We start from the raw sequence: 16021 nt of genomic DNA, 5'->3' as shown, positions 1-16021 counted from the left end.
AAAATGCATATGTGGATACTCCCATTTCGAGTCCGGTTGAAGAAAACATGTTTCTGGGGCTGACACAGCAAAAACCAGCGTGGCTGGTCCCTGAACAGGCTAAGGCTGGATTTCCAACTTCCTCCAATTATTGAAGAATGGATTGCATATTTTGTTCTTGTTCTCAAGCTAATTGAAAAATATATATGCACTACAGCAGTCGGCCACTTTGCCGAGTGCAACACTCGACAAAGAGCTTCCATCGAAGATCCTTTCGGTAATGCACGCTTTGCCGAGATTTGACGCTGTCGACCGACGGTCGACGCCGTCTTCTTTTTTTTCGTTACCGAGTGCAATACTCAGCAAAGAATTTTTTAAAAAAACTCTTTGTCGAATGCCACAGTCCCGACACTCGGCAAAGAAATTTATTTTTTTAAAAAAAAATCTCTTTGCCGAGTGCCAAAGCCTTTTTTCTCTTTTTTAAATTTTCTTTGCCGAGTCCAATAGTCATTGCACTCGGCAAAGCCACCTCTAAAAATTCTTTTTTTTGTTTTTTGCTTTTCCATGCAATGCATATATATATAATAGAAACCACGTTTATATATAACAAACGACTAAATTTGTCTTAAATCTAAAATATATTACAAACCACAAGTTTAAAGTCCATAAATTCTCAAGTTCACAAGTTCAATACATAGAGACTACTCCGCAAGTGGCTCACGGCGACTGTGCCCCAGCGTGCGATTCCGGTGACGGTCCGGCTGCGGATGGCCCGACTTGCGATGTCGGCGACCCTCCGACTTGGTTTGATGCCACCTCCGATTGATGCTGCACAAAAAAGAAGAGATTGCACGTGAGTGACAAGATAAAAAAGTAAGGAGCTTAAAGAAAAGTTGAAAGTTTCGGCGGCACCTCCTCTGCACGGGAAGGTTTCCAAAACTTGCAAGAAAAACGTCGGCACGAAGGCCAACAACCACATTTCTGGCATGAAGGCCGACACATCAACAAATTCAGCATAAATGCCATCTCTAGGTTTGACACTAAGGATGAGCACAGAAAGTAAAACGTACTCACCAAAGTAGAATGTGGTTGTGGTTGTGGTGCAAGCAGGTATAGTGGGATACGCCAACCTTGTTGCTTCCCAAGTTGTTGCACAAACTTGAGCAAACCTTCTTGTTGGGCCTCCAAAGCTTGTATCCTGTGCTCAACCAGCTAGGCCTCCTGCTGGACCGAAGTTGCTGCAGCTCGACCTGCAACATTTGACCCTCACTGGTACAGGACAGGCCTTTTGTCCCGGTCGAAAACCACTTGTAGTCCCGGGTGGCGAGCCGGGACTAAGGGATCGGGACTAAAAGTCCCACCTTTAGTCCCGGCTCCCTGACCCAAGACTAAATGGGGACATTTAGTCCCGGTTGGTAACAGGGGGCACCAGGCAGTGACGTGGCGCCACCCCTGGCCACCCCTTTTAGTTCCGGTTGGTATTACCAACCGGGACTAAATGTTTTTTTGTTTTTGTTTTTCTTTTTCTTTTTCTATTTCCTTTTCATTTCTTTATTGATTTTGGTTTTCAATTGTATATGTTCTCCAATTTAATCGTATACGCCGCAATTATCCGTATACGTTGCACCTATACAAGAGCGTCATTATTGCACACAAATAAAGTATGAAACTACATATATATATTATCCGTATAATATATATATCTATATATATTATATAGCTATACACATACGTACATACACATTACATTTACAATAATAATATTATGTACAAGTAATAATCAAGTGTGCTGCCACCGGTTAATGATTACATAATGTTTGCCCGCCCACTCAAAGCTCATATAAGTGTTCGTCCTTGTTTGGAATGGGCTTGAAGCCCTGCGGGTATAAGTGGAACTCGCCGTCTTCCGGAATGACATGATCGTTGATAAATCCGGCGATCGTCTCCTGGACTCCAAGGAGTAATGTGTACTCGAACACTTTATCTTCCATATTCCACTCCTTCCATTTGTATTAGTTAAAAAAGATATTAATATACATAAAATCTATTTAGTTTCAACAAATAAATAAGAAATGAATTTAGTGTATACACATGCATGTTACTTACTTTTAGAACACTTTGAGCATGTTTAAATAGGGTGCACCGCATAAATTCACAAACATAGTATCCACATAGATTCGTTCCAAACGGCTGCGTGGGCACCCAAGAGAGTAGAACAGGAGGAGGAAGTGACACATTCAGATCCGTACGATATTTTTGTTGTAGCCAAGCCCAAGCCCTGCCCAATAAGACGCTCGTTGATTAGATATAGCTAGCATAATAAAGTAAAAGAGCACGCATCGATATTTAAAGTATGATATATACTTACCTCTGGATTCTCATCGATTCCCTCAGGGTTCTCATCGCCTTCACATCGCCTTCGCGATCATCGTGATAAACTTCCTCAGTGGGACCGCTGATCAGGTTCATCATTTCCTCTTCGTGTTCTATCGGATCGACCATTTTTGCAGAAATATGTGACACATCACTACTAGCACTACTGTGTATACTTGACAAAGAAACAATATATAAAACTAGGGTTTAGAGTTTAGGGTTTGGGGTTTAGGGCTTAGGGCTTAGGGCTTAGAACATCACTAAATACATCACAGAACACTATATATGTATACTATGTGAACATCGCTAAAATATGTTATAGAACATCAAATATATATTACGTGAAAAAAACTAAATACACCATAGAATATCACTAATTACATTAAAGAACATCGTATATATATTACGTGAAAATAAATAAGAAATTGGTACTATAATATAAATGAAAATAAATAAATATATATGAATTTGAGCAGAGGCAATATTCTCCTTTGTAAAAGAAATTGGTGACACATGACTACTAGCACTACTGTGTATACCTGACAAGGAAACAATATATAAAACTAGGGTTTACAACTTAGGGTTTTCCGCAACAGTTTACGGCTAAGGGTTTGGGGTTTACGGCTTAGGTTTCAAGGTTTAGGGTTTACGACTTAGGGTTTACATCATTTGCTAACAAAAGTGGCATGGTCTGAACCGGTCACAAATAAGTGAGAGAGAGAGAGAGTATATGTGTTTAGGGCTTAGGGTTTAGGGTTTAGGGGTTAGGGTTTAGGGGTTAGGGTTTAGGGGTTAGGGTTAGGGTTCAGGGTTTAGGGCTTAGGGCTTAGGTTTAGGGTTTAGGGTTTAGGGCTTGGGGTTTACCACTAATAGATCCATCTCGACATACCTGTAGTTTGAAAGCGGTGAGACGGCGGAGAGACGGCGGTCGGTGCGGAGACTCGACGGGGACTTCGGTGACGACGGCAGAGAGACGTCGATTTGGAAGAAGGAAGAAATAGGGAACAAATATTATATCACATTTACATATTGTGGCACATGCATGAAGCACTAAATATAGACAAAAAACAAAAACTAATAGCATAGTTTGTCTGTAATTTACAAGACAACTCTTTTAAGCTTAGTTAGTTTATAATTGGACAATATTTGCTACAAACAAACGAAAATGCTACGGTACCAAAATGCTATAGTGTGAAATACAAAATTTTTTGGAACTAAACAAGGCCTAATTATTTTTTTTGGAACTAAACTTATTGCACAATTTTTTTAAGGCAAATTTTTTGAAAAGACAATATTTTTTTTAGGCCTAGGCCTTGTTTACTTCCAAAAAATTTTGCAAAGTAGGAATAATAGCATTTTCGTTTGTATTTGACAAATATTGTCCAATTATGGACTAACTAGGCTCAAAAGATTCATCTCGTCAATTTCGACTAAACTGTGCAATTAGTTTTTATTTTTATCTATATTTAATACTCTATGCATACGTCTAAAGATTCGATGTGACGGGAATCTGAAAAATTTTGCAAAATTTTTGAGAAACTAAACAAGGCCCTAATTATCTCTCTGAAAAATTTTGCAAAATTTTTGAGAAACTAAACAAGGCCCTAAACAAGGTCACGCGCGGGGGGCCGGCCTCAGCCGCCGGTGGGGGCGCGCGTGGCCGCACGGCCGACGGCGTACGGCCCGCGCCACTGACCCCCGCCGGCAGCCGTTGTCGTCGGGCGCAGAGGGCGCGGCCGCGCGTGGCTGCTGCGGGCCGGCGAGTGCTCTGGCTCGATCGCGGGGCGGCGGGCGCGCACGAGAGAGAAAAAGAGAGAGGGAGTGGCTCGGGGGCGCGGCGTACGACGGAGGTTGGCTCGGGGGCGCGGCGGGGGCGCGGCGTACGACGGCGCTCGGAGCGGCGGCAACGACGACGTCGTGGACGAAGAGAAGACAACGGCGGCGGTTAGGGCTAGATCGGGCGTGGTGGGGAAGGAGAAGAAAGGGCTCTGCCCTTTATAGGGCTGGGCACCTTTACTCTCGGGCCGTGCCACCGACTGGGACTAAACGGTCTTTAGCCCCGGTTCCAGGCTGGAACCGGGACTAAAGACCCTTTAGTCCCGCGCGGTGGCACGGCCTGGGACTAAAGGTGTTTCACCAAATTATGGCGCCACTTCAGGCGCCATAATTTAGTTTTTCCTTTTTTATTTTCCCTTTACATTGTTAAATACATTATAAATTAAATAAATCTAATAAAATTGTTAAAAAATACATATTAATTTTATTCTGCTCTACTCTTGAGTATAAAAATTCTTAACACAATTGCTTTTTAAATATTTCATATTATTCAAAATAAATGTTATTCATAATGAATATTGTGTTAATGCAAAAATATAATGGCCAATTAAATTTTAAAAAATTGTTGGCTATAGACAGATATTTTGTTTTTGGGTCATTTGGACGTTAAACTTTTGTTTCTTTAGTAATAATTATATAAATGCGCGACATTGATTGTATAAATTTGAAATTTAAATTTTCAAAAGTTGTAAGATGTATTTTGGAACCCTGGATGGCCTCAAATGGAAAACTTATGAATACAAAGTTTGTTCCACTCATCAAGACCTACATTTTCTCTAGTGGTCACATTTTCATTTGAAAAAGTTTAGACCACTCAATTTTGAAATTTGAAAGAATTCATAGCGAAACGCTAATTTTCAGAACCATAGATGGCCTCAAATGGAAAACTCATGAATACCAATATTGCTCCACTCATCAAGATCTACATTTCATATATAGACTATTTTTGCATTTGACAAAGTGCTGGCAAAGTGTAGTTCAAAATCCACACTTCCCACGTATAGTTTCATAAAGTTTGTGTGAGATTCAAGATTTGGTGAGTATTGTTTACATAAACTTTCCCAAATGGAAAAATGGTCTATACAAAAAGTTTGGATATTGATGAGCTCTAACAACTTGTTATTCAAAAGATTTCCATTTGAAGTACTCAGATGGGTCACTTGACCAAGTTTGACCAAACTTGGGAATACCAATAGTTCAAAATCCACATCAAGATGTTACAATTATATTACACATAATGTTAAAATTATATTACACAAGATTTCAAGTACAAATCACAACCATTATCAAGCTAGCACAGTGGTAAACTTTTTCTTAACATAATACCCTTGGTTATGATCATTCCGTAACCATGGAGTGCCCTCTGCAGCGAGCATGATGCTTGGGTCTTTGGCCACACAGAAGGGTGGGATCCGTTCATCCTTTTCATAATCCTCTGACACGTCTGACTTGTCTTCAATTCCCACGATGTTTCTTTTCCTTGTAAGAACGATGTGTCGCTTTGGCTCGTTGGTGTTTTTCTCGTCTTGTTTCCCTCTCTTAGGTTTTGTAGACACGTCTTTCACATAGAACACCTGATTCACCTTAGTACCGAGGACGAATGGATCGTTTGTATATCCAATATTGTTGAGGTCCACTGTTGTCATTCCGTACTCCTTATCGACTGATACCCCTCCTTTCATCTTCACCCATTGGCATCGGAATAAAGGGACTTTAAAATTATGTGCATAGTCTAGTTCCCAAATCTCCTCTATACGACCATAATATGTGTGCCTGTCCCCATTCGTGTCCGTGGCATCCACACGGACACCACTGTTTTGGTTGGTACTCTTTTTATTTTGTGATACGGTGTAAAATGTATTTCCATTTATCTCGTACCCTTTGTATGTGAGGACGTGCCACGCTGGTTGCCTAGCCAACAAATAAAGTTCATCTCCAATATCTTTATCACCCTGGCATTTTTTCGCAACCAGTCACCGAATGTTTCCATGTGATGACGCGTAACCCAAGTCTCATTCTTTCCAGGATTCTCAGATCGTACAAAATCCATGTGTTCCTCAATATAGGGTTCCACCACAATGGAGTTTCGAAGGACTGTGTAGTGCGCTTTATTGAATAAATCATCACCCTGGCTGATATATGTTTTCTTTCCTAGTGTACCCTTTCCACTGAGTCTCCCCTCATACCTTGATTCAGGAAGACCAATCGGGTCAAGATCAGGAATAAAGTTCACACAAAACTCAATGACCTCCTCTGTCCCGTATCCCTTGATGATGCTTCCTTCTGGCCGACCCCGCTGGTGAACATATTTTTTCAGTACACCCATAAATCTCTCTAAGGGAAACATGTTGTGTAGGAAGACAGGACCCAGAATATGAATCTCTTTGACCAGATGAACTAGGAGATGTGTCATGATATCAAAGAAAGATGGAGGAAACACCAACTCAAAGCTGACAAGACATTGAACCACATCATTCTCTAGAGTAGCTAGATCAAGAGGATTGATTGCCTTCTGAGAAATTGCATTGAGGAATGCACACAACTTCACGGTGGCCAGACGTACATGTGGAGGTAGAATTCCTCTTAAGACAACCGGAAGCAGTTGTGTCATAATCACGTGGCAGTCGTGCAATTTTAAGTTGACAAATTTTTTCTCTGGCACATTTATTATACGCTTTATGTTGGAGGAGAACCCAGATGGGACCTTGATGTTGCTTAGGCACTCAAACATGATTTCCTTCTCCTCATTGCTAAGAGTGTAGCTAGCAGGTCTTAAATACTGGCGTCCATCATCTGTCTGCTCTGGATGCAGGTTGTCTCGTTCTTTCATGCGCTTTAAGTCCTCTCCAGCCTCAAGGGTATCCTTAGGCTTTCCAAACAAACCCATAAACCCTAGGAGATTGACACAAAGATTCTTCGTTAGGTGCATCACGTCGATGGAGTGGCGGACCTCAAGGTGTTTCTAATATGGTAGCTCCCAAAATATTGACTTTTTCTTCCACATTGGGGCACGCCCTGAAGTGTCTTTCGGAACAGGTTCGCTACCTTCTCCCTTTCCAAACACTAATTTCAAATCTTTTACCATCTCGAATACCTCTGCCCCATCTCGGTTGCCTGGCTTGGACCGGTGTTCTGCCGTACCTTTAAAATGTTTGCCTTTCTTTCTCAACTGGTGGTTCTTAGCAAGAAATCGACGATGGCTAAGGTACACGACCTTTCGGCATTTTTTCAAATAGATAGCTTGAAGGTCACCAAAGCAACGGGTGCAAGCATTATATCCCTTGTTTGTCTGTCCTGAAAGATTGCTTAGAGCTAGCCAATCATTGATTGTCACGAACAACAATGCTCGTAGGTCGAATGCTTCCTGTATGTACTCATCCCACATACGCACACCTGGTTTGCTCCATAGAAGCTAGAGTTCCTCAACCAATGGCCTCAGGTAAACATCGATGTCGTTGCCAGGTTGCTTCGGACCTTGGATGAGCACCGGCACCATAATGAACTTCCGCTTCATGCATAACCACGGAGGAAGGTTGTAGATACATAGAGTAACGGGCCAAGTGCTATGACTAGAGCTCTGGTCCCCAAAAGGATTAAATCCATCCGTACTCAATGCAAACCTTAGGTTTCTTGCGTCCTCTGCAAATTCCGGGAATTCTCTATCGATTCCTCTCCACTGAGAACCATCTGCAGGGTGTCTCAACATGTTGTCCACCTTATGGTCTTCTTTGTGCCATCGCAACAACTTTGCATGCTTCTTATTTCTGAACAAACGTTTTAAGCGTGGAATTATTGGAGCATACCACATAACCTTGGTAGGGATTCTCTTCCTCGGACGTTCTTCATCCTCAACATCGCCAGGGTCATCTCGCAAGATCTTGTATCGTGACGCATGGCAAACAGGGCATTCATCTAATTTCTCGTGCTCGCCACGGTACAGGATGCAGTCATTAGGGCATGCATGTATCTTCTCGATTTGTAATCCCAAAGGGCAGACGATCTTTTTTACTTCGTATGTAGTGGTGGGTAACTCATTAGGCTTCGGAAGCATCTTTTTTTGGATCTTCAGTAATTTTCCAAATGCCTTGTCAGAAATACCATTCTCTGCCTTCCACTGTAACAACTACAGTGTCGTTTCTAGCTTTTTCTGTCCCTCTTCGGCCGACAGGTATAGTATCTTCTTGTGATCCTCTAGCATTTGGTCAAATTTAGCCTTCTCCTTTGCACTTTCGCAATCTCTCTGTACGTCGCGAATGACATCACCAAGAGCATCGTCATCGTCAACGATACTGTTTCCTGCATCCCCGTCTTCATCACCTTTGTCCTCTACTGCGAAGTCACAGTATTGAGCAAAAACATCATCAGGGTACGCTTGCTCTTCTTCACCTTCTTCCATCATAACCCCGGACTCTCCGTGTTTGGTCCAACAAATATAGTTTAGCATGAAACCATTCGTGAACAAGTGCAAGTGAATTTCTCTTGAGTTTGAAAATTCCTTCAAATTCTTACAAACGGCACATGGGCAGCACATAAAATCATCCCGCTTATTTTGCTCCGCCACTCTGCGGAATTCTCGCACGCCCTCAATGAACTCGTTGGAGCGGCGATCAGCATTGTACATCCAATGGCATGACATTATCTGCATTATCATGGAATTGTAATTTTTCTATTAAAAGCTATAATTTTATCAGTAAATAAAATTAATTTTAAGAATTTTTAAAGTGAAAAACAATTTATTTAACAATTACAACAAAAATTATATTATTAATATTTTAAAATAAGAACATAAACATATTAAAGTAGAAAATATCCTATAATATCTATAATAGAACTAAACATGATTCGTGTATACATAGTAGTAATGATTTGTGTATACTAGTTTTTAGCGGGCACACACTTAGCATCGTTCAAAAAAATTCAAACATGAGAAGATGATGATTGGAGAGATAGCAACATGAAATAATTAACATAGACATATGTCCAGTATGAAATTACATATGGCGGTGAGAAACATAGGAGGATGAAGCTAGTAACCTTTCAAACAAATCGACGACGACGTAGAAGCGTTGAAATGGATCGATCGTGGGAGATGAGAGCACTAACAAGCAAGAACAATGGAAGAACAAGCAAGAACAAAGCACCTCGAGCTCGGGCAGGGAGAGGAAGAAGGGAGGAGGGAGATTCAATTTATAGCGGGGAGGGTTTAGTCCCGGTTGGTGTTACCAACCGGGAGTAAATACCTACCTTTAGCCCTAGTTAGTGCCAACGACCGGGACAAAAGCTTTAGTCCCGGTTAGTGTCACAAACCGGGGCTAAAGGTAGGTCTTTAGTCCCGGTTTGTAACGCACACCGGGACTAAAGGTCCCTCTCCGACAGCGCCTGACACTAGAGCCGTTGGGGAGGAACCGTTAGTCCCGGTTGGCTTTACCAACCGGGACTAAAGATCTCTTTTGTCCCGGGCGCCAAAAATGCCGGGACTAAAGCTCATTTGGCACATCGACGAAAGGTCTGTTCTCTAGTAGTGCCTAATGTTTCAATAATGTAGAGCTAAGGAACGTAAAAGTCAAAGAATGATGAATGAAACTAGAAAACTTATCTAGAGTGTCGCCACCGATGTCGGCTATTGGCTTATGGGCACGCTAGAGCTCATGCTCGATGTCGGCTGTTAGCTTATGGGCATGCTAGAGCTCATGCTCGCTGCTCAGAGGTGGTTCAGAGGAGTATAGCCCGTGAGGATGTCGTTGCCAAGCGAGAACCGCCCATGCTTCTTGCCTTCCCCCACCCTTGTCACGATCTCAGGATCAAGGTGCTCTTCGGTCCGTAGATCGTAGTCCGGCCCGTGGAGTGACCTTGCTGCCTCCGTGTAAGAAGTGAGGCGGGTGTGGCCGCTAGAGTTGGTGTATGCCCCTAGGCCCGCATCCGGGTTGTATTTGATGTTAGACCTTGCCGGGCCCAAGTGGGCTAGAGCATACACAGTGAGTTAGCCAATTGGCTGGCCACTGTGCGCCGCCGACTGTGAGAAAGACAACAACATATTGTTAGATATCATGCTAAATTGAGCACGGCTAGATTAGACAAATGGTGGAGACTTACATATGTCTTTGCATATTTGCTGAGGCTGGGGCAGCCCTGATGGTGAGGGGCACCTGGCATCAGCGCTCGCTAGTTACTTTTCTCCTAGTGCTCCTTCTACCAGTCTGTGTCCAACCATTTGTCTACTATTGCAGCCCAGCAATCAGGGTGGGTGGCCCCTAGCTTGGAATCGCCTGCAAGCCATCAGAAGATCAAATTAGGCATAGTTAATCTCAAAATAAAACAACAAGAGATGTTTTCTATTTACCTGTAGGTACTACTCCCTTGTCAGAATCTCTATCTGTCTCCTCACCTGTGTTTTGTTGATTCTTCTATTACGGAAGGTGGCGTTGTAGTCCATGTGCACCTGGAAGCAGTCCTCGTAATACAAGTCTGAGACACGCCTTTTATAGGAAGCGTAAGGCACTTGATATGCCCTTTCCTCCTCTCCTAGCTAGCATTTGAAGTAGTCCTACATAAAGACACAAGGTATCCATTATTTTATTTCAAGACTGTCTAATGAATGCAATGAATTGAGGGCGTAGTGCGAGAAAGGCTTACCCACAACTCTGACATCACCTGATCCACCAAGTTTTTGTGCAGAGCATCGATGGCGACGAGGGTGTACTAGTCAAATGTGGGTATCTCTGGGTCCTCATCCTCTGATGTCCACACCAAGCCAGGGAAGTGTTCCCTGCACAGAAGTCCTAGGATCCCATTGACATTACAAGCCAAGACCCCCTCCTCCACAAGCATTCAGTTCCTGCACAAGTGATCCCATTGACATTAGCTCTTATATGATTTTCAACATATCAAATGAAGAACATATGAAGTTACGTACTTATCCCCCTCGAGTGCAATCAGTGGGCAGCAGTCAACAAGAATCCATTGCTTTGGGAGCTAGCTAGGACCTCGCAAGTAGGGTTTTGAGGTTGTAGAGGAAGTCAAACCCCCTCCCCTCCTTGGACGTGTGCAGCACCCCCTCCTCGGACGCGTGCGACACAGCATCGTTGTACATGTGTGGAACCGCATCCTTGCCCACCATGGGCAGAGGAATATCATCGTCCTTAGAAGTGTGTGAGGAGCCAAGGTCATGGTCAGTCGATGGCTACCGCCTAGGCCTGCCCCTCAGCCTCCTCTGCCTCTCTAACGACTTTGGCTATGTCTCCTCAGCCGCTGATGGATTCGAAGGTCTCGAGTTAACCAAGTGACACCTCATAGTGGGCCCATCACCTATAATTAAAAAGAATAAACTAGTATTAGTATAGATAAATGATAAGTACTTAGCAAGAGATGAAAAATAAAGAAAATGTAATTACAAAATAACATAGTATTACATGTATTTCTAATATTTTCCACGATCAGGATTATGTGGATGACAGGTATCGTCATCACTATCAACAAATCGTCAACACCCTCATCCTCATCCTTATCGCTGTCATTGTCAAGTACAAGTCTGTTAAGCATTTTCAAGTCTCTAATTAAGAACATGCACCTCATCTGTAGCTTCCTCGTCAACAACCCATTCCTCGTCTAGTTCCATTTCAATCTCTCTAGTTAAGTTTATCTCAAGCACCCCTGGTAGCCCCTCGTCTTGTTGATAGAACTCCCCGTCATGGGGTGGGTTCAAGTTGTAATCATCATCGTTTGGGCAAGGACATTTACCATGTGGTGATACCTTATGCACATTATACCAACCCTAAAGACGTCGGTCCGTTTTGCAAGCAGATGGACAATAATAAACTTGCCTAGCTTGTTGAGCCACAATATAGACATCATCTCCTAGATAGAAGGAATCTTGTCTAGTTTCGACTATCCCAAATTTAGGGGACTTTTTCGATACTGTAGGATCAAACCACTGGCATTTGAATATGATTGGCTTAGGTGCTTTTTCACAATGGTATTTGAGCTTGTATATTTCTTCAACTATGCCATAATAGTCCTCCTGCTCCTCGCCGACCGTAACTACTCTGGGCCTAAATACTCTAGTATTGGTGGTCCTTGGATTGGGCTGACTCTTCTCGTAGCTTGTTGTGTGAAAGCGATATCCATTCACGTCATAAGCGTTAAATGATGAGACCTTATAGTCAAAGCCTCTGGCCACTTGTCGCAATTTAACACCATAGACAAATCACTTTGGCACTGCAAGCTCAAGTAGGAGAGAAATGAAATTAGGCAACTAGGAACGCCAAACTTAGAATGAGCTAAGTTGGTCAGAAGGTACCTTTCTCTGGAACCATGTAATGAAATCAGGTGAACCATTTTGAAGAAGGGTCTCTCGTTCATGGTCAGAAGGTGGCCTTGGATGATGCCAGTATTGATCAAAAAATTCCTTCCACCGGCAAGCACGTGAACCTCCGGAGAAAAATATTTGTATCCATCTCTTGTGATTGATTAGATTTCTCCCGGTGATTGGTCTTCATTATATTGATTGGTTCACTTGTCTCTACACGTCGGTAGAAAAGTTCATTCCTACTCCTTTACATCTCCGCAAACTAGAGTAGCTTATTTTCTTGTATTGAGACTTTAGGTAGCTCTCTAGTGTAAGTAGAGACATAGCTCTTGTGTGCCTAGTGATTGTAGCAACTAGAATTATTGGATAGGTGGCTTGCCAACACCCTATTGGTGCTAGAGCAAAACGCTTCGCTTTGTAATTCACTAACCTCTTGCTCTAATGAGTTCATAGATTTTTGAAAGCTATTCACCCGCCTCTAGCCATATTAGGACCTTTCACTCGGGCAGCCTGTCAAGAGCCTTGGACTTCAGAGAGCCCTCGAGTCTCGAGCAGAGGCCGAGGGCATACTCGGGCTCGGTCTGATCCTTGGTTAGACGGTACGTGATAGGGTCCTAACTAGGGTGGTGACAGGTGGTGGGGCCACGAGCGGTGGCACGACATGTAGGGGGTGGCGCTAGGGTTAGGGCAGGGGGAGCGACGGTGTGTGCATGAGGGAGAGAGACGGCAGCGGCGGCTTGAGAGTTTTAAGGATAAGGATTAAACCCTAATTCGTTACTTAAGATCCAATAGATACAAGGTCCCTTGTATTTATAGTCCTGGGGAACTTAGCCTGCAAGCAATCTAAACTTATCTAATCCTAATATACGGCGACGACGGTGCCGGTGGCGGCAACCCTGGTAGCCCTAGCGCATGGGCCTTGACCCCTTGATGTGTTAGCGCATAGACCTTGGGCCATTTGGCATGTGACAGTACACGTGAGCACACCCAATGGGTATAGCCCCCGAGCAATCCTAGAGGGGTCGGTATGGTAGCTGTTGCTTGTAGGCTTGAACCCAAGTGATAGGAAGCCGATGCTCCATGAGCTCGTGGCTTAATGCAGGCATCTTAGTATGATTCCACTAGAAACATACAACATAGAAGCAATAGTGGTAGAATATGAACTTAAAACATTTAATTTGCAATGTATGACCTTTTCTATATACACCAACCATATGCTAGAAATGTACATATACTCAATGCGCAACCAATTTTACCTTGCTTTGCTCCTAGAAGGGGTTATAACCATATAAATATGGTACTCTTGACATGTTGGAGAAGTCAAGAATGTTCAACTCATTTCTTAGTTTGCAAAATATTACTTCATCTAGACTTGGTGAATATATCTGCTAACTGATCATCAGTGCACACACTTTCAATTTTGCCATCATAATGTCCAAGATCCCTCTATTGTCATCACCTTGCACAGGCATCAGTAACCTAAGAACAAGTTGCCCCTTAGGTCACCAAACGGCAATACAGGGACCCCATCAGATCATCTGTCATTTCTTCAACCAATTGAGGGAAATAATTCTCTCACCCACTTCCCCTTGTCGAACATGCACTACAAGTGGTAATTACACTCCACGATTCTAAGTATTCCATCCAGGCATTTGAACAAGATGTAGGTAATATCAATCACCTATAAATATACCATCCGGGTCTAATAAAAATAACCAACAAAGAGTAAAATAAGGGCAAGGAGAAGGTAACTTCATACTCCAAATCGGTAATACTTTGTGCATGAATAAAAGAGCTTACTAGATATGATATTATTTGTTTGTTTTTAAATTCGCATATGCTCTTTTTCATTAATCATCTTTCGCTCAGGTGAGGATCATCAACGACTTCCAAAGAATGAAGGGAATATTACCTGTATTTCTCTGCATCGTTTTGATGACTACCACTTCTAGTACTGCTATGACGAGGAAGCTGTTGGACGAGAACGGTGGACTGCAGGCAGGCCAAGTGCAGGCGGAACCAGCAATTAACGTCGACGGAAGGCCTTCTACTGGCTATGGTGACCATGTCTGCCCCCGGAACTTGTTTCCTAACTGCTCGAAGAGGTTGGATCAGGCTTCTTCAAACAATCATCTTGGCTGAACGACAGAAACATGTACTATCCTTCTGCAACTAATTAAGTAGATAATTATACCCGCACCACATTCTGTGTTATATTATTCTGCTACTAGTTCCCTTGCTTGCATGTGATGTCAATGTAAACGTTATGTACCTACTATATAGATAACAATAATATATAGCATGTATGTTTCTTCACAGGAAAAGAAATTCCTGACTGTCTCTTAAGTCACTACTACAGGATTGATTAACCGCAACGAGCCCATTTCCACCTACGTGGCGGGCACAGTTTTCGCCCACCACGGTTATTCAACCGCACGCCAACACTACCAGCCACAAGAACGCCCGCTGCGGTAAACGATTAACCATGGGTTTCATATGTGTATATGTGGATGATAAGAACAACTAAGTGGATTTATATATTATGTTGTCTCTTATGTATTGAACTTCTAGGCATATGTGTATGTCTATATATATATCTTCTGTTTCTGAAATGAAATCTAGATTCTAGAATTTGTAAATTGTTTAAATTCATACGCAGCAATGGTTCTGCAAAGTGTTTTTTTAATTTAAAAACATTTAACCGTGACGGGCAACATAAAGGGACCGCTACGGTTAATAGCAATATCTGTAGCGGGCAACATAAAACGCCCGCTGCGGTTAATCTATTAACCGCAGCGGGCAACGTAAAGGGCCCGCTGCGGTAAATGGGCATTAACTGCAGCGGTCGCGTTATGTTGACCGCTATGGTTAATGGATTAACCGCAGCGGTCGCTGGCGCCCACCACGGAAGTGGCCACGATTTACCGTGGCCTTATGGCCGTGGAAGACGCATTTGCCCGCTGCGGAAAACACCACGGTTATTCTTTCTGCAGTAGTGAGTAGATGTGCATATTGTTGTCGCTTAACTAGCTTTGCCATTTTTCAGAGTAAACTTCACTGCAATTTTAATGCAGTTCATGTCACATTAACCAGTTTTTATATGTATTATGAAAAATAATTAATATTAGTGCTTAACTATCTTCGTGGTTGGTGGTCTTAAATTTGTATAATCAAATATTTCCTCCCCAAATCCATCATTCAAACAATGCATAAAAAATCATATACACATGAAGAGGGTAACTTCGTTGCGAGGACCTATATTATAATATCATTTATCATGTAGGCAATTATTTAGAATTAAATTTTAGAGGAGGGTGACTTACATAATGTGTAACCCACATGCATCGATTATTTGTACCAGAGATTTCAAGCATAAAGGTATCAAAGTATATTTAAAAATAGCCTTTCGTACCATGGACTCTTTACACGATGGTGAAAACACAATTATACTAGTGGTATTGTAGGCACCTACACATTCTAATTAAATTCAATTTTGTATATAATTTGGGACAAATTCAATAAAGATAT

This window comes from Sorghum bicolor, chromosome 6 (genome assembly GCF_000003195.3).
Source record: "Sorghum bicolor cultivar BTx623 chromosome 6, Sorghum_bicolor_NCBIv3, whole genome shotgun sequence".
NCBI lineage: Eukaryota > Viridiplantae > Streptophyta > Magnoliopsida > Poales > Poaceae > Sorghum > Sorghum bicolor.
Note: the sequence above shows the minus strand (reverse complement) of the source record.